The sequence below is a fragment of the Ornithorhynchus anatinus genome, chromosome 1 (genome assembly GCF_004115215.2).
Source record: "Ornithorhynchus anatinus isolate Pmale09 chromosome 1, mOrnAna1.pri.v4, whole genome shotgun sequence".
In the NCBI taxonomy this organism is placed as follows: domain Eukaryota; kingdom Metazoa; phylum Chordata; class Mammalia; order Monotremata; family Ornithorhynchidae; genus Ornithorhynchus; species Ornithorhynchus anatinus.
The window spans coordinates 72873465-72900399 of NC_041728.1; the positions used below are offsets into that span (position 1 = coordinate 72873465).

The 26935-nt window shown below is 40.4% G+C and overlaps 1 protein-coding gene and 1 non-coding gene across 8 annotated transcripts in view; both read right to left on the minus strand.

Moving 5' to 3' along the window:
- The window catches only part of HMGCLL1 (3-hydroxymethyl-3-methylglutaryl-CoA lyase like 1), a 181977-nt gene that overhangs the window by 58042 nt on the left and 97000 nt on the right, over nt 1–26935 (minus strand). The window lies entirely within an intron of this gene.
- On the minus strand, nt 12122–12259 carry LOC114817283. The gene has a single exon (XR_003765139.1). It is a non-coding gene; the product is annotated as a small nucleolar RNA SNORA7 (small nucleolar RNA).

Here is a 26935-nt window from a genome sequence, read left to right on the forward strand (position 1 = left end):
GCCACTTTGGAAGGAGAGGAAGGAACATATTCTAGAGATGCTATGAAGGTTAAGTGGACAGGATTTCGAGTCAGAATGAATATACAGATTGAATGACAGAGATGAGTGAAAGATAATGCCACTGTTACAGGCTTTTGAGGCATGAAGTACGTTGGCTGGTCTACCATGTTCGAAAAGCCTTGGGGTGGACAGGTTTGGGGTGGACAGGTTTGGGTGGGAAGTTGAGAAGTTCATTTTGGGCAGACTGTTGTATTAGAGGGGAAAGTCTTAAATGAATCATATTAATTCTATATTCATTCATTCAATTGTATTTATTGAATGCTTACTGTGCACAAAGCACTCTACTAAGCACTTGGAAAGTACAATACAGCAATAAAGAGAGACAATCCCTGCCCACAACAGGCTTACAGTCTAGAGGGGAGAAGACAGACATCAAAACAAGTAAACAGGTATCAATATGAACAAATAGAATTATAAATATATGTATATAAACTTAAGGGGGAGCGGGGAAGAGTAAAGGGAGTGAGTCAAGGTGAAGTGGAAGGGAGAGAGAGCTGTGGAAAAGGGGGCTTAGTCTGGGAAGGCCTCTTGGGGGAGGTGTGGCTTCAGTATGGTTTTAAAGGGGGGAGGAGTGATTGTTCGGTGGGAGGAGTGATTGTTCGGTGTATTTGAGGAGGAATGGTGTTCCAGGCAAGAAGTAGGATGTGGGCCAGGGGTCGGTGGAGAGACAGGCGAGATTGAGGCACAGTAGGATAGATAGCTCCAGACGAATGGAGTGTGGGGGCTGCAATGCAGAAGGAGAGAAGGGAGATGAGGTAAGAAGGGCAAGGAGATGTAGACCTTTAAAGCCAATAATGAGGAGTTTTTGATTGATATGGAGGTTTATAGGCAACTACTGGAGATTTTTGAGATTTTTGACTGCCCTGAACACTGCTGTAGAAAGATAATCCGGGTAGTGGAGTGAAGTATAAATTCAAAAGGTGAGATAGTGGTGATGAAATAGTTATCAATGTATTTGAGTATGCCTAACAAGATCAATGCTTGACTAAAAACTCCTTCCACACTCTGTCCTTGCAAACAATATTGCTTGTGGGATTCTAGTCATCCATCAATCAATTGTATGTATTGAGCACTTACTGTGTCCAGAACACTATATTAAGAATTTGAGAAAGTATAACAGAGTTGGTATGCACATTCCCTTCCAACAAGCATACAGTCTAGGTGGGTAGACAGACATTAATTATGGACATATACATAAGTGCTGTTGGGCTAAGGGAGGAGTGAATAAAAGGTACAAATCCAAGTGCAAGGACAACAAAGAAGGGAATGGGAGAAGAAGAAAAGATGGTTTAATCGGGGAAATCCTCTTGGAGGAGATGTGTTTTTAATAAGGTTTTAAGGTTTTCAAAGTGGGGAAAGTGATCACCTGTTGGGTAAGAAGATGGATGGAGTTCCAGGACAGAAGCAGGATGTGGGGAGGGGTCAGCAGAGAGATAGACAAGATCAGAATATAATGAGTAGGTTGGCATTAGAGGACCAAAGTGTGGACTGGTTAAAGAAGGAAATTAGGGAAGTAAGGTAGTAGGTGGCAAAGTGACTGAATGCCTTAAAGCCAATGGTAAGGAGTTTTTGTTGATAAGGAGGTGGATAGGCAACCACTGGTGGTTCTTGAAGTGTGGGAAAACATGGACTGAATACTTGCAGAAAAATGATCCGGGCAGTAGAGGGAAGTATGGACTGGAGGTTACAGACTGTGAGACAGGGAGGTTGGTGATGCTGCCTATAATGGTGGGAAAGTCATGAAGTGGGCAAGGTTTGGGTGGGAAGATGAGGAGTTCCGTTTTGGACATGTTAAGTTTGAGGTGTTTGTGGGGGCAACCAAGTAGAGATGTCCTGAAGACAGGAGGAAATATGAGACAGCAGAGAAGAAGAAAGATCAGAGTTGGAAATGCAAACTTGGGAATCACTCATGTAGAGATGGTAGTTGAAGCCATGGGAGTTAATGAGTTCTTCAAGGGAGATGAAGAATAGAAGGGGGCCCAGAACTGAGTCTTGTGGGACTTGCATAGTTGGGGGTGGGAGGCAGGGGAAAAGCCCATGAGACTGAGAATGAATGCCCAGAGAGATAGAAGGAGAACCAGGAGAGGAGAGTGCCTATTAATGCTTCCAGATGAAGGGGTTTGTCCTCTGTGTCAAAGAAAGCTGAGAGGTTGAGGGTATTCTAGATAGTCTAGATTTTAGAGGTCATAGATATTCTAGTATATCTTTTCCTTGAGATCTGTTGTCATTCTCTCTTCCGCCTCTCTGTGTCCAAATCTCCTTTGTACGTCTCTCTCTAAGACAGCCAACAACATTTCTATTGTCCATGTCCCAAGTTTGTTTTTGGCAGAAGGCTACCTACTGTTCACAGCTCTGCCCGCTGTTGGAAGTTTTGCTGCACTGTCTTTAAAGCCTTTTTCTATCTTCCTTGATTATAGTATCTCATTTTAACTCACATTATATCAACTTTTGGGATATCCTGTAGCTATGCGTTATCTTCATTTAACCTGCACAGTAAAGGTCTGATGTAAAGAGCAGCACTTCAATACTGGTGGGCTGATTTTATTCTAGGTCCTCTTTGTTTGGGAACCTGGGAGGTTAGATTAGACACATATGTCATATCACTGGAACTTCTCTAGAAGTCAGGTAAAATAAATTCTCACAGCTGTATAGAAATTGCCCTAGAGACCTTCATTTGGTGTGAAATTTGAAGCTATATTGGTGCCATTCTCTGCTGGATAACCAAGACTGTAAGTTCAACGTGTGCCGGGAATGCATCTACCAACTCCCTTGCACTGTACTTTCCCTAGGGCTTAGTATAGTGCTCTGCAGTGAATCAATCATAGTTATTGAGTGCTTACTGTGTGCAGAGCACTGTACTAAGCACTTGGGAAAGTACAATATAACAGAGTTGGAAGACATGTTCCCTGTCCAGAATGAGTGTACAGTCTAGACAACCATTAGTGAGCACTCAATAAATACCACTGATTGATATATTAACCCTCACAATTTGGCTTTCTATTTCTAGCTATGGTTGAATTGTGGGGGAGAGGATTTAGCTCTGCATTACTGTATTTAGAGTTTGCCAGATAAAAACAAGTACATTATATTGATCTTCGGGATAATTGTCAGGCCATCTGTTTTGCTGATTCTGGATGACTTCTTGAATGGTTATTCCAGAACACAGTTATCACATAAGAGAGCTCTATATTGATAGTTCAAGAACTTGGGATGATTTTCCTAATCTATTGAGTTGGAAGAGTTTCTTGGAAGATCGGAATCACATTTTGATATTTGCGTCCAAATCAATTAATCATATTTATTTAGAGCTTACTGCCTGCAGAACACTACACTAAACACCTAGGAGAGTACAATAATACAGAGTTGGTGGACATGTTCCCTGGCCACAACAAGCTTACAGTCTAGAGGGTCAGACAGACATTAAAATAAATTTTTTTTAAAAAATACCTCTCATTTTTGTCCCAGGCCACACAATCTCTTCCAGCTTTCTAAATTATTTATTGCAGTGAGTATCACTTCATAAAATAGTTTGAATGAGAATGAACCTGGTACATAGTCTTGCTTTACTTCATGGTGATGGGGAAAGGAACAGATGTGTAGTAAACAGATAATTGTGATAAATTATTTTGGGGCAGCCAAACACTGTAGGCCAGAAACACTGTCTGGTCCCTGGAAAATCAGTAATGATAATTGAGGTATTTGGTGATTGCCAGGCATTGTACTAGGTTCTGGGGTAGATACAAGGTAATCAGGTCAGACAAAGAGTCTGTCCCACATGGGGCTTACAACCTAAGTAGGAGAGAGAACAAATATTGAATCCCCATTTTACAGGTGAGGAAACTGATGAATGAGAAGGCAAATGATTTGCCCAAGGTCACACAGCAGATAAGTGGCAAAGCTGGGATTAGAACCAAGATTGTCTGACTTCTCATCCCAGGCTTTTTCCACTAGGCCTCACTAGTTCTCAGTAAGCACAGGATTGATCCCATCATTCCCCCCTGCTTTGGCCTACCCTCCCTCTGCAAGCATCTTTTACCTATCCTGCCAAATCATTCCTTAAAGTAGGTCAGATGCCCCCAAGAGGCAATTTTGGGGGTTGTTTCACTGGACACTCTAGTCAAAATGGAAAAGCAGAAGGAAAGTTTCTTCCTGGATAAGCCTAGATCCCCCCCGCACCATCCAACGCTAATTACTCCTCCCCACTTCCCTTCCCCTCCCAAAGCCTTATTGAAGGCACAACTTCTCCAAAAAGCCTTCCCTGGCTAAGCCCTCTTTTTCTTTTCTTCACTCCCTTCTGCATCATCCTGACTTCCTCCCTTTATTCATCCCCTCTCACAGTCCCACAGCACTTATGTACATATATGTAATTTATTTATATTAATTTCTGTTTCCCCCTCTAGATGGATTAGAGGAGCAAAGAGATGCCCTATGTGACTGTTGAGAGAGCAAGTTGTTTGGACCTTTGGAATATAAAATTGAAGTCCAGGGACTTTTACTTTCATTCAGTTGGTGAAAGTTAATGTTCTTTCTGATCAGCTGAGTTGGTCTGCCTAAAAGACAAAGAACATCAAATGTCTCAAATTAAGGCTATCTCTAAGCCCTGAGTGCTTGTAAGAAGAGAGTCACTGTTAAAATCTGTAATAGACATAAAAAAAGCTTTTCTTACAGAGAGGAAACAACATTCCTATAACACTTTTCAGGAATTTCATGACAAATCAGTGAGCAGTTGATACTGAAACAATTATCTCTCCTAAAAACATTAACTGAATGGTACTTTATTGAATAATGATAGCTAATTTAGAAATTTGAATATCAAGTTAAATACAAGTATAATGAGCCTACATCCTCAAACCTACACCATGTTCCCTCAACCTTTTAACTTCAGTAATTTAAGGTTTTCTATATCCTCTAAAAGAAGACTTGAGCAATGCCCAAGAAATGGCAAGGCATTCAATCATTTGGTATAAACAAGAAAAAAGTTTCCACAAGGAACAATAAAGGACTCACTGCCCTGACTCAATTGGCAGAATTTTTCTCTTCTAATTATGGCCCTAGGGAGAAATCCAAATGTTGGTTAGGTTCTTCTGATTCGAATTGCTTACATGCAATAGACTTGTTCAATATATAGGGATTTGCAAGCCAGACGAAGGGAATCAAAGATGAAGGCAAATGAGTAATTACATCCCTTGGTGCAAAATCCAAAACATGCCAACTTTAACATTGTAAGTTAAATGGCCAAATGGAATCATAGTCTACATTTAAATGGATGAAACTAAAAGTGCCTGGGTTTTAATTTTATATTCCAAAGGTCCAAACAACGTGCTCTCTCAACAGTCTCCTGGGGCATCTCTCTTCTCCTCTAGTCTTTTCAACACATAACAGTAAGATTCCTCTTCTTTAGGTTTTGATTCAGTTGCTTCCTGAATCATATTAAAAACTTTAAGGTCTTCTACCAATGCCCGCCCACCAGCTGATTTTCCTATGTTTTCCACTACAATCCAACTATTTCCCCAACCAAACCAATCTGCTCACCACCTCTCACTTATCTTTTACCTTTTAGCAAAACCACTGCAAATGCCATTCACTCCACCTGGAGTATTTCTGAAATCATCTAAAATGAACATTTTGGTTTCATACTCCTCTGATCTACCTGACCCATTCTTGAACTGATATGCATCATTCCAGTTCAACCAGAGCCTGAGGTACAACTAGTAGCTCACAACCTGGACTCAGAAGGAGACTTTCTCTGCTCTGGCCCTGAGTATTTCAGTTTATCAGTCTCTGGAGTAGCATTTATACCCCTTGCCCTCTGTCTTCTCACAGTCATTGGATGAAGACATTGTCCCATTTGTGAATAGGATTGTCAGATCAACTATTTAACTCGTATCTAATTTTCCTTCTTCCTAACTGTAATTTATCTCAACATGTCACTTCGGATAGATTTTAAACTCTTTGAGAGCAGCCTCACAGCATTTATGTACATAACCTTCTACTCTACTATTCTCCTATCTATAATTTCTCTGTCTTTTCTGTAGACTCTATGCTTCTTGTAGGACGGGATCACATCTGACAACTCCATATTCTACACTCCCAAATTATTTGTATAGTGCTCTGCAACAAGTTAGTTCTTAATGAATACCTTTGAGTGATCGATTGATCTAGTCCATTATCTGTCAAGCTCTCCCAATTATTTAGTATTGTGAAGAGGCATACAACAGGTGCTCAATAAATACTATTGATTAATTCTGTCTTTGTCTCTATGTGTACATTCCACTAAAAACTGTCCTTCATTTAGTCTCCCCATGTTACATTTAAGGTATCTCATGCTTATTATTAATTATTAATACAGCATGGACTATTTCCATTCATGATTTTATGTAGTTTTTGTGTTCTAAATATGGGCAGTTTTATAAAGTAACACAGGATTCCCACATTGTTAGACCAGTATCAGTCTTTGCTACCATTTGGGGATATACTAATCACTTCCCCCTGGGATTTGACATTCTGACAGTTCTTTTCTCTCTAGAATGTAAGCTCGATATGGGCAGGGAACGTTTCTGTACATTGTTATACTGTCCTATTTCAAGTGTTTACTACAGTGCTCTGCACACAGTAAGCACTCAATAATGGAATTACTGCCCGACATGACTCCTTTCCACATTTGACAAGAGATCAGAACCTTAGTTCTTGGCCAAGAGAAAAGTGGAAGAGAGTGTATCAAATGCACTATATGAACTGAGGTGGGGCAAACTCTGGAGAGATCAGCACACCAATATTTCATAACCATAGTGACAACTAGCAGGAATCTTCTCATCATAAGAATAAACAAGGGCAACAACAACACATATGATTTCTCTCCTATATTCTTGCTTGGTCCATAGATCTTGGACTTCAAACCCCCAAACTCAAGACTTGCTAACCTTCCCGCCACTCCCAGCCCAGCCCAATCTTGTGCATTCACACTCAGCCTACCCCTGTGCATTCCTCACACTCCACTTGCTTTAAGTAGGGCCCATAGAAGCAGGCAGCTGAAGAGGCTGGAATGCTCCCCAAGAGACACAGATCAGCTCTTCATTAAAAGGCCACCTTAATATGCAATATTTTATTACAAAAATGTACACAAAATTACTACAAGCTAGACAAATTGTTAAATTGTTAAATTCAATTTTTAGTCCAATTTAACTCAAAATAAAATGTCAAGAAATTTATTGCTCTCCTCTTTCCCCTCCTACCTGGAGGGACCCTCATCAAATCCACTCAGTTCAGGGGACCTTGTTTGTTCCAAAAGCTCCTTCATACTCTTCTCAATAGTTGAAGAGGAAGAAGGATAGAAGTGACAAAAGAGAATAAGAGGGGAATGGGAGGACAAGGTAGAAATGTTATGGGGGGTAAAAATGCCATTTCAAACTAATTTTGATTATGATAGCCTCCCTATTTTGGTGCCACAGAAGTACTTCATAAGATCATCTATTTGGGCAATTACCCTCACACATACACATATTCTGCCCATTACATAGACTTTGCAAGCTCTTTCTCCTACTTTTCTCCCTCCTTCTTGCTCCCTGGAAAATCTGCCCTTTCCACTGTGTATGGTTTCTGAGCTCTATATTACTCAAGGTGGGCTGTCCAGATGGTGGGAGTGGACAGGAAAGGCACAGAGAGTGCTTTAACAAGGAATCTTCCTGATTCTCTTCCTTTAAAAGATCATCTTTGATATGTCCCTGAATTCTGAGTAGGGAGTTCAAAGCTAATGCAATAATGGGTTCATCGAGCTAAGGTAGATAATTTCCCACATAGCTTGAATGCAAATCTGAGTAAAGGGAAGAATCCAGGAGGAATCCAGGAGTGGAAACACTCAGGGATAAATATTGTTACCTTGAAGGGAAGAATTGAGCTCATTATGGAACTCTCCATATATAAATATCATGAAAAAAAAATCCTGGCCCTTTGATATTACACTGCTGACTACTTAGCAAACACAGTCATCTGTAGCATCAAAATTGGAAATTAGTCCATAGTCCATACCTTTTGAGTAACTGGGTGCAGAGCACTGTATTGAGTGCTCTAGCACTGAATCGGGGTGGTAGGCTTATTCATGATTGTAGAAATCAAGCTCTATATTGTTCATTGCCTTGGGATATTGGAATATGAGTTTATTGTGGATATTTTAAATAAATTTAGTATGAATGATTTAATGAATACAAAATGTGCAGGCGAGCCAAAACCTTTAACACTTCCCACAGACTATCAGGGGAGGTATGGAAGGCATTCCAATTCCAAGACCTCTTGATCCTTGGTCGTTTGACTCTGACAGCCAAGACTGGTTCCAGTTACGATGGCAGGAACACTTTTCGTGCTGATGGACTCTGACCATTAACCCATTGGATGACAATAGATCACAGAAGAGTTACCCAATGGAAACAACTTAAGTTCAGTACCAGAGTCAGCAGAATTTAAACCAGCAATCCAGAGGTGAAAGGGTCTGTATTCCATTACCAACTCTGAGCCAAAAAGGCTTTATTTTTTATAAAATGCCCTTGTCAGAATTATTGCAGTGAGGAAAGGGGGCAAATATAGGAAAGTCATGAAGAGAAAATAGAAAATGAAAGGATAAATGTGTTTTATACAAACAACAGGACATAACAACAAGATTTCTGAATTAGAAACACATGTGTGGAGAGAGAAATGTGACAGCTACTTGGTCAAACCGATCCATTGGCTGAAAAATTTAAATGAGTGGAGCTTGAACGAGGGGTAGAAACAGTAGTAGCAAAGAAATAGGGCCTTAATAATCAACTCCCTCTAAGATACTGAATCTACTCTCCTGTATTCCAATGGGGGAAGCATTTCACAGTCTTGACTCACAATGTTTAAGCACAGGATGTAGAATCTTAAGATATATTACTCAGCTGAAGATATAGCTAAGCAAAGAAGTGTGGGAAAGAAATAAATTCTAAGTCTAGTGAGAGAACTCAAATAACTTTTGAGATAAAGATGACTTGTTCCTAAAGCCAACAGAAATCAAATTGATTCCAAACTCTTTTCAGGGTATGTAACAAATATCAATCTTGGAAAATGTTTATTCTGGTAATTACATGTTTAAAATTATCAGTAAGTAAATGATAAAATAATTGAAAATGAACCAAAGGATGCTTTAAAATCATGAAAAGGAGGAAGATGTCCTGGACAGTCAGATAATGTTTATGTTCGAAATGTTGAGGAGAATCCCTTGAAGGAGTTCTGATGCTGAAATAACGGGTCTTGGGAAAAGAAAATCATTAGTATTGGAAGGAGAGTAACTGTCTATAGGAAATCCACCACACCTTTCAGCATCTTATGGGAATAGTTCATGTGAATTGCTATGTATTCTCTTCAAATATGTTTTTAAAATACAAATGGCACTTGCCCAAACCCAGTTTAACGATGCAAAGCAAAATGGAGAAAATAAAGACCATTTCAAAGCTACACAGCCAACAAGGTAGATGCTTGGATGAATTAACCAAATAAATATGAGCAAGCTGAGAGATGCCATTTTAATTTAGACAATGGCAGGATAATTAAAAATAGAGGAAAAAATCATGGCATTAAGGCATAAAGCAAGATGATAATATACAGCATAACTGATACTGCATATAAGGATTGTAATTTACTATGATGAGTTACAAGGAGATGAGTCATTTTCTTCTCTGAAGGCCTTTAAAAGTAGACAAATTTATCTATCTTAAGATAGAAGGTATGGGCCAGAGAATCTCAGGGGATCCAGAATTTAGGTAACTTCACTAGTTTGTAAGATCCTATAGGGCAATCATCACACAAAGCCTTATGCAGGACTCATCTCCTCCAAGAGGCTTCCTTAAATAAGCCCTCCTTTCCTCTTCTCCCACTCCCTTCTCTGTCACCTTCACTTACTTCCTCTGTTTTTCCCACCTCCTAGCCCCACAGTACTTATGCACATATCTGTAATTTATTTATTTATATTAATGTCTGTTTCCCCTGTTTAAACTGTAAGCTCGTTGCAGGCAGGAACTGTATCTGTTTATTGTTGTATTGCACTCTCCCAAGCACTTAGTACATTCATTCATTTATTTGTATTTATTGAGTGCTTATTATGTGTGAAGCATTGTACTAAGCACTTGGAAAGTACAATCCAGCAACAAATAGAGACAATCCCTGCCCACAACAGGTTCACAGTCAAGAAAACTGCTCTGCACACAGAAAGCACTCAATAAATATGATTGAATTAATATCTATCAAATTCCATTGTACTATATTCTCACAAGCCACTGTAATTGTAAATTACTACAACAAGTTACAAGGAGGTGAACCATTTTCATCACATCATCGTATCCACCAACTCCATTGTATTGTACTCTCACAAGCACTTGTAATTGCAAATTGCAATTAACTAGGACAAGTTACAGGGCGGTGAGTTATTTTCTTCTCTGGAAGTCTTTAAAAGTAAAATAGAAATTCTTCTGTCTCAGTGTAGAAGGGATGTGGCAGAAAATCTCAGTAGATCTAGATTTGAAGTTCCTCCTCTAGGCTGTAAGCTCATTCAGGGCAATCATCATATTTATCAATTCTGCAAATTGTATTGTACTCTCACAAGTGCTTACAGTGTTAATAATGTTGGTATTTGTTAAGCGCTTACTATGTGCCGAGCACTGTTCTAAGCGCTGGGGTAAACACAGGGGAATCAGGTTGTCCCACGTGGGGCTCACAGTCTTAATCCCCATTTTACAGATGAGGGAACTGAGGCACAGAGAAGTTAAGTGACTTGCCCAGAGTCACACAGCTGACAAGTGGCAGAGCTGGGATTTGAACTCATGAGCCCTGACTCCAAAGCCCGTGCTCTTTCCACTGCGCCACGCTGCTCCTCTAACATAGTAAGCACTCAACAAATACCTTGAATGATTACTATTCTTTGAAGTCTTAATGAGGTGTTTCAGTTAGTACATGATTCTGTGTAAAGTATAAATCTTATTTGACAAGGATAATAATATCAATAATAATGATTATTGTGCTATTTGTTAAATACCTATGTGCTAAGCACTGTATTTGACAATAATAATAGTTCTTATTGTTCTGTATATTATTTGTTTACTATCTGTCAAACAGTGTTCTTGAAGTTGGGGTAGACACATATTATTATCATTGTTGATAGTAATAATTCAGTAAAAATATTATTATTGTATTTGTTAAGTACTTACTATGTGTCAAGTATTGTAGTAGATGCTGGGGTAAATAGAAGATAAATCAGGTTGAGCACAGTCTTTTTCCCACGTGGGGCTCACATTCTAAGTAGGGTGGAGAATGATTTAACCCCTTTTTTACAGAGAAGGAAACTGAGTCACAGAAATTAAGTGACTTGTCCAAAGTCAAACAGGAGGCAAGTGGCAAAACTGGAATAACAATTGCGATACTTGTTTAGCGCTCATTATGTGCTATGTTCCATACTAAATGCTGGGGTGGATACAAGCAAATAAGCCTGGACAGGAGTCCCTGTCCCACATGGAACTCACAGTCTAATTCCCCATTTTACAGATGAGGTAACTGAGGCACATAACCTTCTCACTGTGCCTTGCTCTTGCCTGTTCTGCCATCAATCCCTGGCCCTGTCCTACCTCTGGCCTGGAATGCCCTCCCTCCTCAAATTCACCAAATGATCACACTTCACCCACTTCACCCCTTCAAAGCCCTACTGAAGGCTCACCTCCTCCAGGAGGCCTTCCCAGACTAAGCCCCACTTTTCCTCAGCTCCCCCTCCCTTCCCCTCCACCCCAACTCGTTCCCTTTGCTCTACTCTCCCTCCCCGCCCCACAGCACTTGTGTATATATGCCTTGTCTTATGTTTTTGAGTCATCTATGACCCATAGCGACACCATGGACACATATCTACCAGAATGCCCCAACTTTATCTGTGCTTTTTCTGGTAATGAATCCATAGAGTTTTCTCGGTAAAAATATGTAAGAGGTTTACCACTGCCTCCTTTCACACAAACTTAAGTCTCCAGCCTTGACTCTCTCCCATGCCGCTGCTGCCCAGCAGAGGGTAGTTTTGACTTGTAGCAGATTGCCTTCCACTCACTAGCCACTGCCCAAGGAAGGAATGGAATGAGTAGGCCTCTGCTTTGCTTTCCCTCCCATAGTCGAGACTGGTAGAGTACTGGAAACTCTCCAGGTGTGACTCTGAGAGGGGGGTGTATATATGTACATATCTGTAATTCTATTTATTATATTCATGCCTTTTTACTTGTTTTGATGTCTGTCTTCCCCCTTCTAAACTGTGAGTCCGTTGTGGGCATGGATTGTTTCTCTTTATTGCTGAATTGCACTTTCCAAGTGCTTAGTACAGTGCTCTGCACACAGTAAGTGCTCAATAAATACAAAAGAATGAATGAATTAATTAAGTGACTTCCCCAGGGTCATACGGCAGACAAGTGGCTAAGCCAGGATTAGAACCCAGGACCTTCTGACTCTCAGGCCCCTGTCCTATCCATTACACCATGCTGCTTCAGATAGAATAATAATAATAATGTTGGTATTTGTTAAGCGCTTACTATGTGCCGAGCACTGTTCTAAGCGCTGGGGTAGACATAGAGGAATCAGGTTGTCCCACGTGGGGCTCACAGTCTTAATCCCCATTTTACAGATGAGGGAACTGAGGCGCAGAGAAGTGAAGTGACTTGCCCACAGTCACACAGCCGACAAGTGGCAGAGCTGGGATTCGAACTCATGAGCCCTGACTCCAAAGCCCGTGCTCTTTCCACTGAGCCACGCTGCTTCTCAATGCAGTAAACTGTTGATCAGATCAGTAGATTTTTCAACTTACATTTTTTAATGTCCTAGCTTCTGAAGCATGTAGACAAATACTGGAATGTAACAGAGATCAGTCAAGCCCCTGAGGGGGAATGACACATGAATGTGGGAATGGATCCATATTTTTTTCCCCAATCTTCTTCAGAAGTCTTGTTCTGTATACACTGCACCTATTCTCCCTAACAGTCATCTCACAGTGCATGCTCTTGGCAAAGGGGGTTGGACAAGAGATTGTGTATAGCTTAATGCAAACTATCATCTCTTCTGCAAAAACAACCCTGCAAAAACAGCTGCTGGGGGTAGAACATACCCTTGTCCCATTAACCACTGGTTCTAAGCAATGCTCACCCAAATGGCAAGGGATCAGAAAAGGTGCTGGATTGTATTTGCATCAAAGTGAACAAGTGTGGAAAAGATTTGCTCAAATATTCACACTGCTGTTGACACTGAGAACTCCCTTTTCTTAGGAAACACACTCTAAACTTTTCAGGTATTATTCTCTTCTAGTCCTCTTAGTTCTCCTGTCAATCCTCCTCTTTATCGATCTTTCACTGAGTCTTCCACTCATTCTCACTCCCTTAATGATGGTAGCTTTCAAAACTTGGTTCTGGGTCCTCTTCTCTTCTTAATAACAATAATGATGGCATTTGTTAAGCGCTATGTACAAAGCACTGTTCTAAGCACTGGAGTGGATACAAGGTGATTAGGTTGTCCCATGTGGGGCTCACAGTCTTAGTTCCCATTTTACAGATGAGGTAACTGAGACACAGAGAAGTTAAATGACTTGCCCAAAGTCACACAGCTGACAAGCTGCTGAGCTGGGATTTGAACCCATGACCTCTGACTCCCAACACGTGCTCTTTCCACTGAGCCAAACTGCTTCTCACTGCTTCACACTGCTTAATTTACAGACATTATCCTGTGGAGCTCATCATCCACTCTCATAACTTCAACTGCCACCTCTGTGCAGTTGACTCTCAAATTTACCTTTATAGCCCTTACTTCTCTCCTCTGTAACTTCATATTCCTTCCAGCTTCCAAAACATCTCTAAATGGATATCCAGCAGGTCCCTCAAACTAAATATGTCCTGAAACTGAACATCCCATGTTGCCTCCCAAATCTTTTCTTCACTTCACTTTCTCACCATAATTGATAACATCAATATCAATATCAATATAATATCAATATCTCCTATTTGCTCAGCTTCACAAACTAAGCATTATCCTTGAAACCTCCATCTCTTTCTTGGAGACAATGTGTCTTAATGGAAAGAGCATGGACATGCAAGAAGAGGACCTGAGTTCTTATGCCAACTCTTCTACTTCCTTGCTCTGTCATGTTGGGCAAGTCACTTTACTTCGAAGCAGTGTGGCTTTGTGGAAAGAGCATGGGCTTGGGAGTTAAAGGTCATGGGTTCTAATCCCCGCTCTGCCACTTATCTGCTGTGCGACTTTGGACAAGTCACTTAGCTTCTCTATGCCTCAGTTACCTCATCTGGAAAATGGGGATTAGGACTGTGAGCCCCATGTTGGACAACCTGATTACCTTGTACCTACCCCAGAGCTTAGAACAGAGTTTGGCACATAGGTTTTAGGTCATGGGTTCTAATCCCGGCTCTGCCACTTGCCTGCTGTTTGACCTTGGGCAAATCCCTTCACTTCTCTGGGCCTCAGTTCCCTCATCTGCAAAATAGGGATTGAGACTCTAAGCCCCATGTGGGATAGGGACTGTGTCCAACCCAATTTGCTTGTATACACCCCAGCGCTTAGTACAGTGCTTGGCACATAGTAAGTGCTTAACAAATACCAGAATTACTATTATTATAATTTACTGGGCCTCAGTTTCCTTATCTATACAATGGGAATTAAATATCTGTCCTCCCTCCAATTTAGATTGTGAGCCCCATGTGGAACAGGGACTGAGTCCAAGCTAATTATCTTGTATCTACCCAGCATGTAGTACTTGTTATGTAGTAAGTGCCTAACAAATACAATAATAATAACTATAATAGTACAGTTCTTGTCACATACCATTATATGCTTAATAAATACCATTATTAAGCATTCAATCATTCATTCAATAGTATTTATTGAGTGCTTACTTAAAATTGAATGATTATGATTATTATTATTTTTTCAACTCCCATATTCAATCAGTCACCAAATCATCCTGATTTTTGTTCCACAACATTTCCTGGATCCACCCCTTCATGACACAGTAAGTGCTTAATAAATATGATTGAATGAATAATAATAATAAGTATTATCATGATTACTACTGTATTTGTTAAGTCCTTTTATGTGGCAAACACTGTACTAAGTGCTGGGGTAGATATATGCAGATTGGACATAGTCTGTACCCCAGAAGGAGCCATGGTGTAAGTATGCAGGAGATCAGGTACTTAACCTCTATTTTAAAGGAAGAAACTGGGGCATGGAGAAATTAAGTGACTTGTAAATGACAGTGCAGGAACTAGAACCCAAGTCCTCTAACTCCCAGACCTATGCTCTTTCCACTGTGCCACATTGCTTCTCTAAACTTCATTTGAAATGCTCCCTTGATGGTACCAAGGCTTGTCATAGCCCAGTTTCACTACTGCATCAGCCTACTCACTAATCTCCCTGGCTCTATTCTTTCTTCTCTACAATCTCTCCTCACTCTGAGACGTAAATCATTTTTCTAAAACGTCCTGAACATATCTTCCTATTCCTTAAAACACTGCTCATTCCTCTCCGAATGAAGCAGGGATTTCCTATCCTTGGTTTTAAAGCACCCAATCAGATCTCTCCCCTTCCTTAACCCTTTTTTACACACCTTACAATCCACCTTGCATAATGTATTCCTCCTAAATCAACCCACTCACTGTGCATTGCTCTAATCTCTCCCACCTCTTATTCCCTCCCTACTGTCAGAAACTGCTTCACTCTTCCTAAATGGAAAATAAAATCTCTGTCCACTAGGCTGTAAGCTCCTTGAAGGCAGTGATTGGGTCTGAAACACATTTCCAGGAGGTCTTCCCAAATTAATTTCTAATCTCTAATCTCCAATTACTGTGTGTGCAGTGTTGAACAAACATTTGGGAGAGTAAAATACATTAATGAAGAGTGACAATCCCTGCCCGCAATCAGCTCACAGTCTAGAGGGGGAGACAGACATCAATATAAAAAGGCAGCAATCAATAAATAAATAAAATTACAGATACCTATATTAGTGCTGTGGGGCTGGGAGACGGGGGAAGACCAAAGGGAGCAAGTCAGGGTGACACAGAAGGGAGATGAGGAAAAATGGGGCTTATTCTGGGAAGGCCTCTTGGAGGAGATATGCCTCAGTAAGGCTTTGAAAGGGGGAAGAGTAATTGTCTGTCGGATTTGAAGGAGGGTGTTCTAGGCCAGATGCAGGATGTGGGCCAGGGGATGGCAGTAAGACAGGTGAGAATGTAGTACAGTGAGAGGGTTAGCACTATAGGAGTGAAGTATGTGGGCTGGGTTGCAGAAAGAGAGAAACAAGGTGAGGTAGAAAGGGACAAGGTAATGGAGTGCTTTAAAGCAAAGGGTGAGGGGTTTTTGTTTCATACAGAGGTGGATCGGCAAGCACTGGACATTTTTGAGGAGAGGGGTGACTCCTAAATGCATGTGACATCTACTCATTATATTGGACATGCAATATCACCATTTTGCTGATGTTCGCTCAAAGCCTGTTACCTTTTATCATGTTCACCTTTTATGTGACAATTATATCGTGGCTCAGTGGAAAGAGCCCAAGCTGGGGAGTCAGAGGTCATGGGTTCTAATCCTGGCTCCGCTGCTTGTCAGCTATGTGACCTTGGGCAAGTCACTTAACTTCTCTGTGCCTCAGTTATCTCATCTGTAAAATGGGGATGAAGACTGTGAGCCCTAAGTGGGACAACCTGATTACCTTGTATCTACGCCAGAGCTTAGAACAGTGCTTGGCACATAGTAAGCACTTAACAAAAACCAACATTATTATTATTATCCTATCACTTAAGCAGTTTGATACTCACCTCAGTCCCACAGCACTAATGTTGAAGCAGCGTGGCTCAGTGGAAAGAGCACGGGCTTTGGAGTCAGGGCTCATGAGTTCGAATCCCAGCTTTGCTACTTGTCCGCTGTGTGACTGTGGACAAGTCACTTAACTTCTCTGTGCCTCAGTTCCCTCATCTGTAAAATGGGGATTAAGACTGTGAGCCCCACATGGGACAACCTGATTCCCCTATGTCTACCCCAGCGCTTAGAACAGTGCTCGGCACATAGTAAGCGCTTAACAAATACCAACATTATTATTATTATTATTAAACATTCTTATACTCTAAAACTTCCCCTAACTAGTAGATAGAGCATGGACATGGGAGTCAGAAGTTAGTGGGTTCTAGTCCTGGCTCCACCACTTGTCTGCTGTGTAATCTTGGGTAAGTCACTTCATTTTTCATGCCCCAGTTATCTCATCTGTAAAATGGAATTAGACTATGCACCCCATATGGGACAGGGGCTGTTTCCAACCTGATTAGCTTGTATCTACCCCAGGGCCTAGTATAGTGCTTGGCACATAGTATAACCACTTAACAAATATCATAAAAAAAAATTAAGTGGTTACTCTTTCGGTTTTACAGGCCAGGAAACAGGTATAGAGTTGAAAAGCAGCTTCCAAGTCACATAAAGAGAATTAGTTGCAGAACAGGGATTAACAAATCTCAACTAGACGCCTAAAAGAAATTAAGGCCGACACAAAGGAAATTAGAAGGCACGCTTCACAGAGATTTAATGGGCTCTACCTCTCCTTACAATTCCCTAATTGTTCACTCTTTATAGGTATTTGTGCTTGTGGAAGAAAATTAGGAAGGGTCTGGTTGCAACAGATAGATGAATGGTCTAGGTATGACTGCTAGCAGATACAAAGGCAGCTTCAGTGCAAAAAACACACAACAATCCCAAATAGACTTTCAGGAACCTGAAAAAAAAGTTTTTGGAGGAATATTTTGGGGGAGAAATCTGTAGAGTGAATTTTATGGATAAATTTCAAGGATACTCTACTTCCCCTAATGGAGTACTTAAAAACAGAATAAACCCCAAGGAAAATCTCTCAAGTAATTAGTACAGTACTCTGCACAGAGTAAACATTCAATAAATATGACTGACTGAGTAGCTTCAGAACAGTATAGATAGTAACATCTGCTGGTAAAAAGAGAGTAATCTCAAAACTGCAAAATAATTAGTCTTGGAATAGGTATCTGATTTAGTTGAAATGTGCCAATCAATCAGTGTTTTCTACTGAGTGCTTACTGTGTGCAGAGCACTGACTAAGCACTTGAGAGAAGACAATACAACTGGTAGATGCCTGTCCTGAAACAACAAATGGTAAACACAGTACTGATTGGGATGGAGTATGGGGTAAAGACTGGAGGAAACCCTGTATCTATTAGGTCAGTGCACACCAAGAGAAAGACAGAAGACAAATTACAGTAAAAATTTGACTATCCAGAAGGCAGAGGCCAAAACCTTCTGGATACAAAAACATTCTGAATAGTGAATCAAATGGTGTTGGGGAAGGAATGTTTTGGGGAATCATAGCCACTAAAAGTAACCCTCTGCCACCTCCTATCACTGCAGTCACCACTGGAGATCACGGAAAGGCCCCTTAGATTAAAACCCCTGAGGTTTTTCATTCATTCATTCATTCAATTGTATTCATTGAGCACTTACTGTGGGTGGAGCACTGTACAGAGAGCACAATAAAACTATAAACAGACACCTTCCCTGTTCACAATGAGCTTACAGTCCTACTTTTTCCGATTGCCACCACTCCTTGACTTAACTTTCATCTCCCTCTCCACCAGGTTAATCAATCAATCATATTTATTGAGCGCTTAGTGGGTCAAGAGGAGGTTCTGCTCTTCTAGGTAACACTCAGGGGCTAAATCTCAACTGGAAGAGATCTTAGGCCTTCCTTCCAGGCTGGGAAGGGAACACATCTATTAACTTCATTGCATTGTTGTAGTGTTCTGCATAGATTAAACAATCAATTAATCAATTGTATTTTTTGAGCACTGTGAAGAGCACTGTACTATGCACTTGGGAAAGTCAAATATCACTGATTTGGTAGACATATTCCCTACCCACAAAAAGATGACAGCCTACAACCTAAACACTAAACAAATACCATTTAATTGATAGATTGGATAACATGCCTCTAAGACTGACTTTCCATCTAATAAAACACAAGTACTAAAAAAGGTTAATATTCCAATAGAAACAACAGGAAAAATTAACTCTGAACAGAACCATCTAACCTTGCTCTTAAAGGCCTCTAACTCAGGGGAGCAATCGCTCTTCCTAAACCAAGGGAGCAACCCTTACTTTCCATATTTAAGAATTAGCTATAACCAGCTAGGGATTTCCAAGCTTCTTCTTATCTGTCATTATAGTTATTCCAACAAAGGGCTCTTGGTAGACAGAACCAGATGTAGAGTCATAAAATAAGTTTGTGCATGTGCACGACATTGAAGAAAGTGTTAGTACTGCCACACAAGTTTCCTTGATAAGTAGCCCCCATGTTATCAGAAAATTGACTGTTCTTATTTATTGGACACTTAAGAATGAAGAGTTAAACATGCTGTTATTGCTGTGCTATGCTCTCCCTGACCTAGGTCAGGAAAGTTCAGAATTTCACTCTACCTTGTGAATATTATATCCCTTACAATAATAATTAATATTTGTGATAATTAAGTGCCTAATGTGTACTAAGTACTGTATTAAGCACTTGGATAGATACAAGATAATCAGGTCAAACACAGTCTCTGTCCACATGGAGCTCACAGTCTTGTGGGGGACGGGGAAGGGGAGAACAGGTATCCCCATTTTACAGATGAAGAAACTGAGGCATGAAGAAGTTAAGTGACTTATCCAAGGTCACACAGCAGGCAAGTGACAGAGCCAGGATTAGAAATAATCAATTAAAATATTACTATTTCCCTGCCCTTACATTGGTTTGAAATAAAATTTCTAGATCTACATGATAGACCTAGACATCCCCAAAGAGTCTGAGCTCTCTGGATAACTGAGTTTTCTAGATCGTAACTGTAAACAATAACTTTGGACTCTTTAATTTATTAAGAGTATGTGACAGCCTGATGAATTTGACTTTCAGCTGAAGGCCAATTAAGCATTCCATGCAGCACCCTCCCGGCATCCCCACCAATGTCTCCAGTGGTAACCAGGAATTGATCACCCTCTCCCAGCCTTGTCTCTGAACTGCCCAAGTCTCTTCTGTGAACCTCATGCCTTCAGCACCCCTCAACTTATTGAATTGTTTGAAAACATGTCCACATGACAATTCAGACAATGGCTATGTTGATGCAAATGTTCATATCAATATATTTGTCAGTTGGAGGTTTCCTGCCCTACTTTCTCAATTGTATCCATTTGTAAACTGGCATATTACTACTTGGATTTTAATTTTCCATTAGATTGCAAACTTTTCTGGGCCAGGGACTATCTCTTGCTAGCATTGTATTCTCTCTAGTGCCTGGTTCTATAAAACTATTGAATAATGGTGTTGGTAAGGGTATTATGGCATTTACCCTTGAAACATATTTATTTTAATAATTAATTTTGGCATTTGTTAAACGCTTACTATGTGTCAAACACAGTTCTAAATATTGGGGTAGATATTAGATGATCAGGCTGGACACAGTCTCTGTCCCATAAGAGGCTTACAATCTAAGCAGGGGTGAGTAGGATTTAATTCCCATTTTGCAGATTATAAAATGAGGCACAGAGAAGTTAAGTGATTCGCCCAAGGTCAGGAGAAAAGTGGTGGAGCTGGAATTGGAACCCCGGTGCTCTGACTCCCAGCCCCATGTTCTTTTCACTAGGCCAAACTTCTGATACTCAAAGCCTTAAAAATGCATGATCTATTGAATTGGGAAAACTTTCCATTTACACCAGCAGTGTGTTCCAAAATAAAGACCTAATAGAGAAATTAAACAACTAAGTATGAAGTAGAATTCACATAGTGAGTAATAAGCATATGGAATACATTACAAGGAAAGAGGACTAAGCAAAATGCATTCATAAGTTCAAGAGACACCTTGGCTTAGCCCTTCAGGAGAAGATTAAGTGGTATGGTGAAAAGACAGGAAGGTGGGGCTAAGATAAATTTTTTAAAAGGACAGGTTTGTTGGACCAGATGGCTTTTTCCCATTACTGAAATATTTCGCGTTCTTTTTTCACCCTATTGATCCAACACTTTAGTTTAGCCTGATTACTAAATTTCCCACCCTATCCTGCAAAAACATAGCTTCTTATTAGTGCTGCTACTGACTCGTTATTTGAAAATGTACAATTTTTGCTTTTTAATACAATCATCTACAGTATACTGCGAGGCATATGTTTAAGTAATAAAAATCTGGGATCCTGAGACTGATGCCTCCACTGCCGTGCTAGTATGTGCTTTCCAGACTGAAAAAATAAGTTCCATTTACAACTCCCATTTGTTTCCTGCTATTAGGCCAACTTTCCATTTATTATATGTCTCTCTGAACCTCAGTGTTCACTTCCAGGACAGAACACTGTAAACCGTTTCCCGGAAAAGCAAAGTGTATGATGTCCCCCACATATCCTGTGTCTGCCTCGGGTGCAGTAGCTTCAAAGCTTCCAGAAAAGCACTGTGCCAGCTGTCTGAGGCCTCTATGCATGATATTCTTCATTGAGCTATGCTTCTCTTCAGTCTCCTCCACTTGAAGATTGAGGCTTCCTTCCAGTTTGGGCCTTGAATGCAGGGAATACTATTTGTTAAGTACTTAGTATGTGCCAAGCACTGTATTAAGCGCTGAGGTAGATACAAAATAATCAGGACCCAAGTGGGGTTCACAGTCTAAATAGGATGGAGAATAGATATTGGGTACCTACTTTGCAGATGAGGGAACTGAAGCACAGAAAAGTGAAATGACTTGCCCAAGGTCACACAGCGGGTACATGGTGGAGCTGAGATTAGAACTTCCGATTCCCAGACCTGTGGTCTTTCCACTAGGCTACTCTGCTTCTTAGGGAAGCAGTCTAATTGCACCTCATAGAGACCGTTTGTGGCCAGTAATGACAGATGTGTAGTAATTTTCCTTTAGTCAAAAGCTGTTTCACCTATAAAATTTCTCAGGTATGCGTGATTTCACGAATCAGTATTGTACCTACTCCCTTTTCTAGGATCATGGAATTGATAGGCAAAGTTACAAACTTCCATATTATCTTTCCCTCAAGTCCCATTTCACCATAGGTACTCAAACCCTGGATACTCTTTGCTTACATGCCTTCTTTCCATTTCTCTCTCTCTCCCGCTCCTGCTCTCTCTCTCTCTCCTCTCTCTTGCTCCTTTCTCTCACTTCTGGGTTCATGTTGATGCCACTGTACAGTAGAAGTGGTAATGGTAATATAGAGCACTTATTCTGGGTAGAGCACTGGGAGTGAACACACAGTTGGGAATTAGACAAGGTCCCTGTCTACCGGATGGAGTCACAATAAATGGGAAAATGTGGCTGAAATGACCAATCTAAGACCATCAGTCTTTTCCACCATCAGCACAGAACCAGTCAATTACATTTGTTGTGCTTACTGGGTTTCTGAGCACTTGGGACAGTACAATATAACAGTATAACAGACACACTTCCTGCCCACAGTGAGACCTTGGTGTGAGCCACTAGTTTTTGGAAGGCCACTTGATTCAGCTCATACTGGTTTGATTGTAGAATGTGGAACCTCTTCCCTCTGCTCCTCCACCTCTCCCTTCCCATCCCCACAGCACTGTACTCGTCCGCTCAACTGTATATATTTTCGTTACCCTATTTATTTTGTTAATGAATTGTACATCGCCTTGATTATATTTAGTTGCCATTGTTTTTACGAGATGTTCTTCCCCTTGACTCTATTTATTGCCATTGTTCTCGTCTGTCCGTCTCCCCCGATTAGACTGTAAGCCCGTCAAACGGCAGGGACTGTCTCTATCTGTTGCCGACTTGTTCATTCCAAGCGCTTAGTACAGTGATCTGCACATAGTAAGCGCTCAATAAATACTATTGAATGAATGAACCTCCATTTCCTCCAGAACCTTTGCCTTCCCCTATCATGTCAGTGTGAAGTCAGTCCTGAGGTGCAGCTTCTGAGACACACAATTTAGAAGCAGGAACCAGGGCTGAAGGATCCTCAGCACCAAAACCTAGACAACAAACATAATAGCACCTGCTGTCATAACAGATTCAGAAGAAGACAGACCAGCAGTAAGCCTACTGTCTGGTGTAATACCAGACTTCAGACCACGCTAAGATTGTTCTTTGCTGAGTTACTCTTGGTTGCTATTTGGAGAGCCTAGTCATTTCTTTATTCTTCTTGAATCAGAATCTTTCCCAAACATCAATTTAAGAAGACTCACCCCTCCTCCTAGTTGTTATAGAGCAGGTTCACTGGCCTACTGTTCTATCAGGGGGTGTTGCTCAGCTCATTCCTTGATAAACGATGATAGAAGTTGCGCTTCAGTATTTCTAAAAGCCTCATGCCCTCTCTGTGTAGGACTTTCCTTTTAGGCAAACCATTCAGGAACTGCTTGGCTATTCTGCTATTTTCCATTACCTGCACATTTTAACTTAGAGATGTCTCTCAGTATATTTTTCTGAGCCTTTTTTAGCATTTAATGTGATACATTGTCTAACTGTGTTGCTGTTGAAAGTGATGGAGAAATCTACACACTGCTGTGGTAACTCAGCTTTAGGCAGTTTGTTATAGATTTTTTGATGTTCAGGTTGGTCTGTCCTAAATCCCAAAACCTCCAATTCCTCCCAAATTCATTCATTCATTCATTCATTCATATTTATTGAGTGCTTACTGCGTGCAAGAGCACTGTACTAAGCGCTTGGAAAGTACAGTACGGAAAAGAAGAGAGACAATCCCTGCCTACACGGGCTTACAGTCTCATGCCTTACAGCTGCCCAAATATGATCTGACATATATTCCCCTTGTAATTAAGGATCAAAAAATTGATTTGAGACACTTAATCTCACGGACAAGGAATCAGAGAAAATGTGGATGGAGGTTAGAAATGTCATCAAGGAAGAAAGCAATACAGTATTGCAAAAAGTCAGGAAGCAGAAAAAGCCAAAGTGTATGTCGAACATAATTCTGGAAGTAGCCAGAAAAAGAAAGAAAGCAAAAATCAGAGGACAGAAGAAACTGGTTAAAAACTGAGCTGAGAATTCCATTGCTCTGCCAGGAAGGACAAACAGGAATATTATAAAGCATATGTCAAGAAATGGAATTCAATAATAAATGTGGTTGGACAAGATCACTATTTCAGAAGATTAAGGAAATTAAGGGAAAATGTCATCCTCGGATTGGCTTTGTCAAAAGCAAAGATGGACTGATGATAAATGATGCCAATGGAATCAGAGATGCAAGGAATACACAGAGGAACTATACCAGAGAGTATACAAGAAGTATTTGAAGAAGTTTCTTTTGAATTAGAACCACTTATCATTGAATGTGAAGTTAGGCCAGCTTTACACCATCTTGCCAAAAATAAGGCATTTGGCTTGGTAGGCTTCCTATTGAGGTTGAGGTGTTTCAGGCAGCTGGAGACTTGTTTAAAGTCCTTACCAAACTATGTCAACAGGTATGGCTAACCAGTCAATGGCCATCTGATTGGAAGAGATCTGTTTATGTTCCAATACTGAAGAAAGAAGAAACAAATAATGCAACAATTATCGTATAGTTTACTTGAACTCACACATCAGCAAGGTATTGCTAAAAGTTATATAGCATCGAATGGAGACCTAAATGGAATGTGAATTGCCTGTTGTTCCAGCAGGATTCTGGAAAGGATGAGGGATGTGAGATATTATTGCTGATGTCCGTTGGATAATTCAGAGGACAAGAGAATACCAAAAGGAAGTCAGCATGTGCTTTACTGATTATAGTAAGGTCTTTGCGTGAATCACGAGGAACTCTGGAGCACATTAAGGAAAATGGGTATGCCAGCCATTAATTGCATTTATATGGAAACTGTATGCTGAACAGGAGGCTACAATAAGAACAAAATAAGGAGAAATGGATTGGTTTCCCATTAGTAAGGGTATAAGACAAGGATGTATCTTATTGCCTTATCTTTTCTTTTTTTATACTGAATACATAATTAGAGAAGCTGGATTGGATTAAGACGAGTATGATGAAGGGATGAAGATAAAGGGGAATAAAGATTGGAGGAAGGACTATAAACAACCTTCATTATGCTGATGGTGCTACCCTACTAGCAGAAAGTGAAGATTTGAAGGGCTTATTGTTATTATCCAACAGAGCAAAAGGAACAGAGCGAAAGGATGGGCCTACATTTGAATGTCAAGAAAACAAAGATCGTGACAACTGGAAGTTTTAACTCATCTGTAGTGGATGGAGAGAAGAGTGAAATATTTGACAGTTTTTCTCTCCTGAAATCAATAGTCAATAATAAAGGAACTAATAGTCAAGAAATATGCTGAAGATTAATGATAAAAAGACTTGCTGTGAAGAGCCTGGAAAAAGTCATGAAATGTGCTGTTGTAACAATTGTCACAAAAATACAAATTGTAAATTCTATGATATTTCCAGTGACAACCTATGGATCTGAAAGGTGGACAGTGAAAAAACAGGATAGAAAGAGTATCGATTCTTTTGAAATGTGGTGTTGGAGAAGGCTTTTGAGAATACTATCGACTGCCCAAAAAACAAATAAATAGATTTTGGAACAAATTAAGCCAAAATGGTGTTTGGAAGGCCAAATAATTCAACTTAGATTAGCATATTTTGGACACATCATCAGTAGGTCTAATTCTCTGGAAAAGACATTAATGCTAGGAAAAGTCCAGATAAAATGTGGAAGAGGCAGACCAGCAGCTAGATGGTTAGAGACCATAACAACAATAACAAAGAAACATTAGAAAAGTTATGGATTATGGCAGAAGAAAATATAGTCATAGACTCGCTGTGAATCGGAAATTCATTCAATAGTTTTATTGAGAGCTTACTATGTGCAGAGCACTGTACTAAGCACTTGGAATGAACAAGTCGGCAACAAATAGAGACAGTCCCTGCCATTTGATGGGCTTACAGTCTAATCGGGGGAGACAGACAGACAAGAACAATGGCAATAAATAGCGTCAAGGGGAAGAACATCTCATAAAAACAATAGCAACTAAATAGAATCAAGGCGATGTACATTTCATTAACAAAATAAATGGGGTAATGAAAATATATACAGTTGAGCAGGCGAATTCAGTGCTGAGGGGATGGGAAGGGAGAGGGGGAGGAGCAGAGGGAAATGGGGGGGAAAAGAGGGTTAAGCTGCGGAGAGGTGAAGGGGGGGTGGTAGAGGGAGTAGAGGGAGAAGAGGAGCTCAGTCTGGGAAGGCCTCTTGGAGGAGGTGAGTTTTAAGTAGGGTTTTGAAGAGGGGAAGAGAATCAGTTTGGCGGAGGTTATGGAGTTTAATAATAGTGATAATAATCTCTTAAACCCAATTCCATAACAAACCCAAAGGAAGAACTTCTCTGTCTGAAAAAAGTTGTGTAAGTGAATTCCAGTGGTAAACATGCTTTAGAAAGTAACACGATTTTCCTTGAAGCTCCAGAATTCCTTGTCTTTGAATGACTCTGTTGTGTTAGTAAATAAAGCGAGAGGCTTGATTGGGCTGTTGGTTTGACTGGGAGCAGGTAAGGGAAGGTTAAAAAGTGGTGATGTGAGAGCCAGTCTTGCTGAAGCAGAGAGCAGATTTAATATAGTAACATTAACAATGTATTTAATTGACATTTCTTTTTTTTTTTGGAATGTGACAATATGTGGACAAAGAGGAAAGTGCAGGTTTAAGAAGTTAATATTTATAAAATGTGAAAGGCACAGTGGCTAGGATAACTTTTTGTGGGGCATGGAGGGTTGTGGAGGGGGGGGAAGTGAAAAGGGATCTTAATTTGTTTCTTCATTTTGGGGTTTGCTTTTGGTGGGCGGGAGGGAGGGTGCTGTTTTTGGCCTGGCC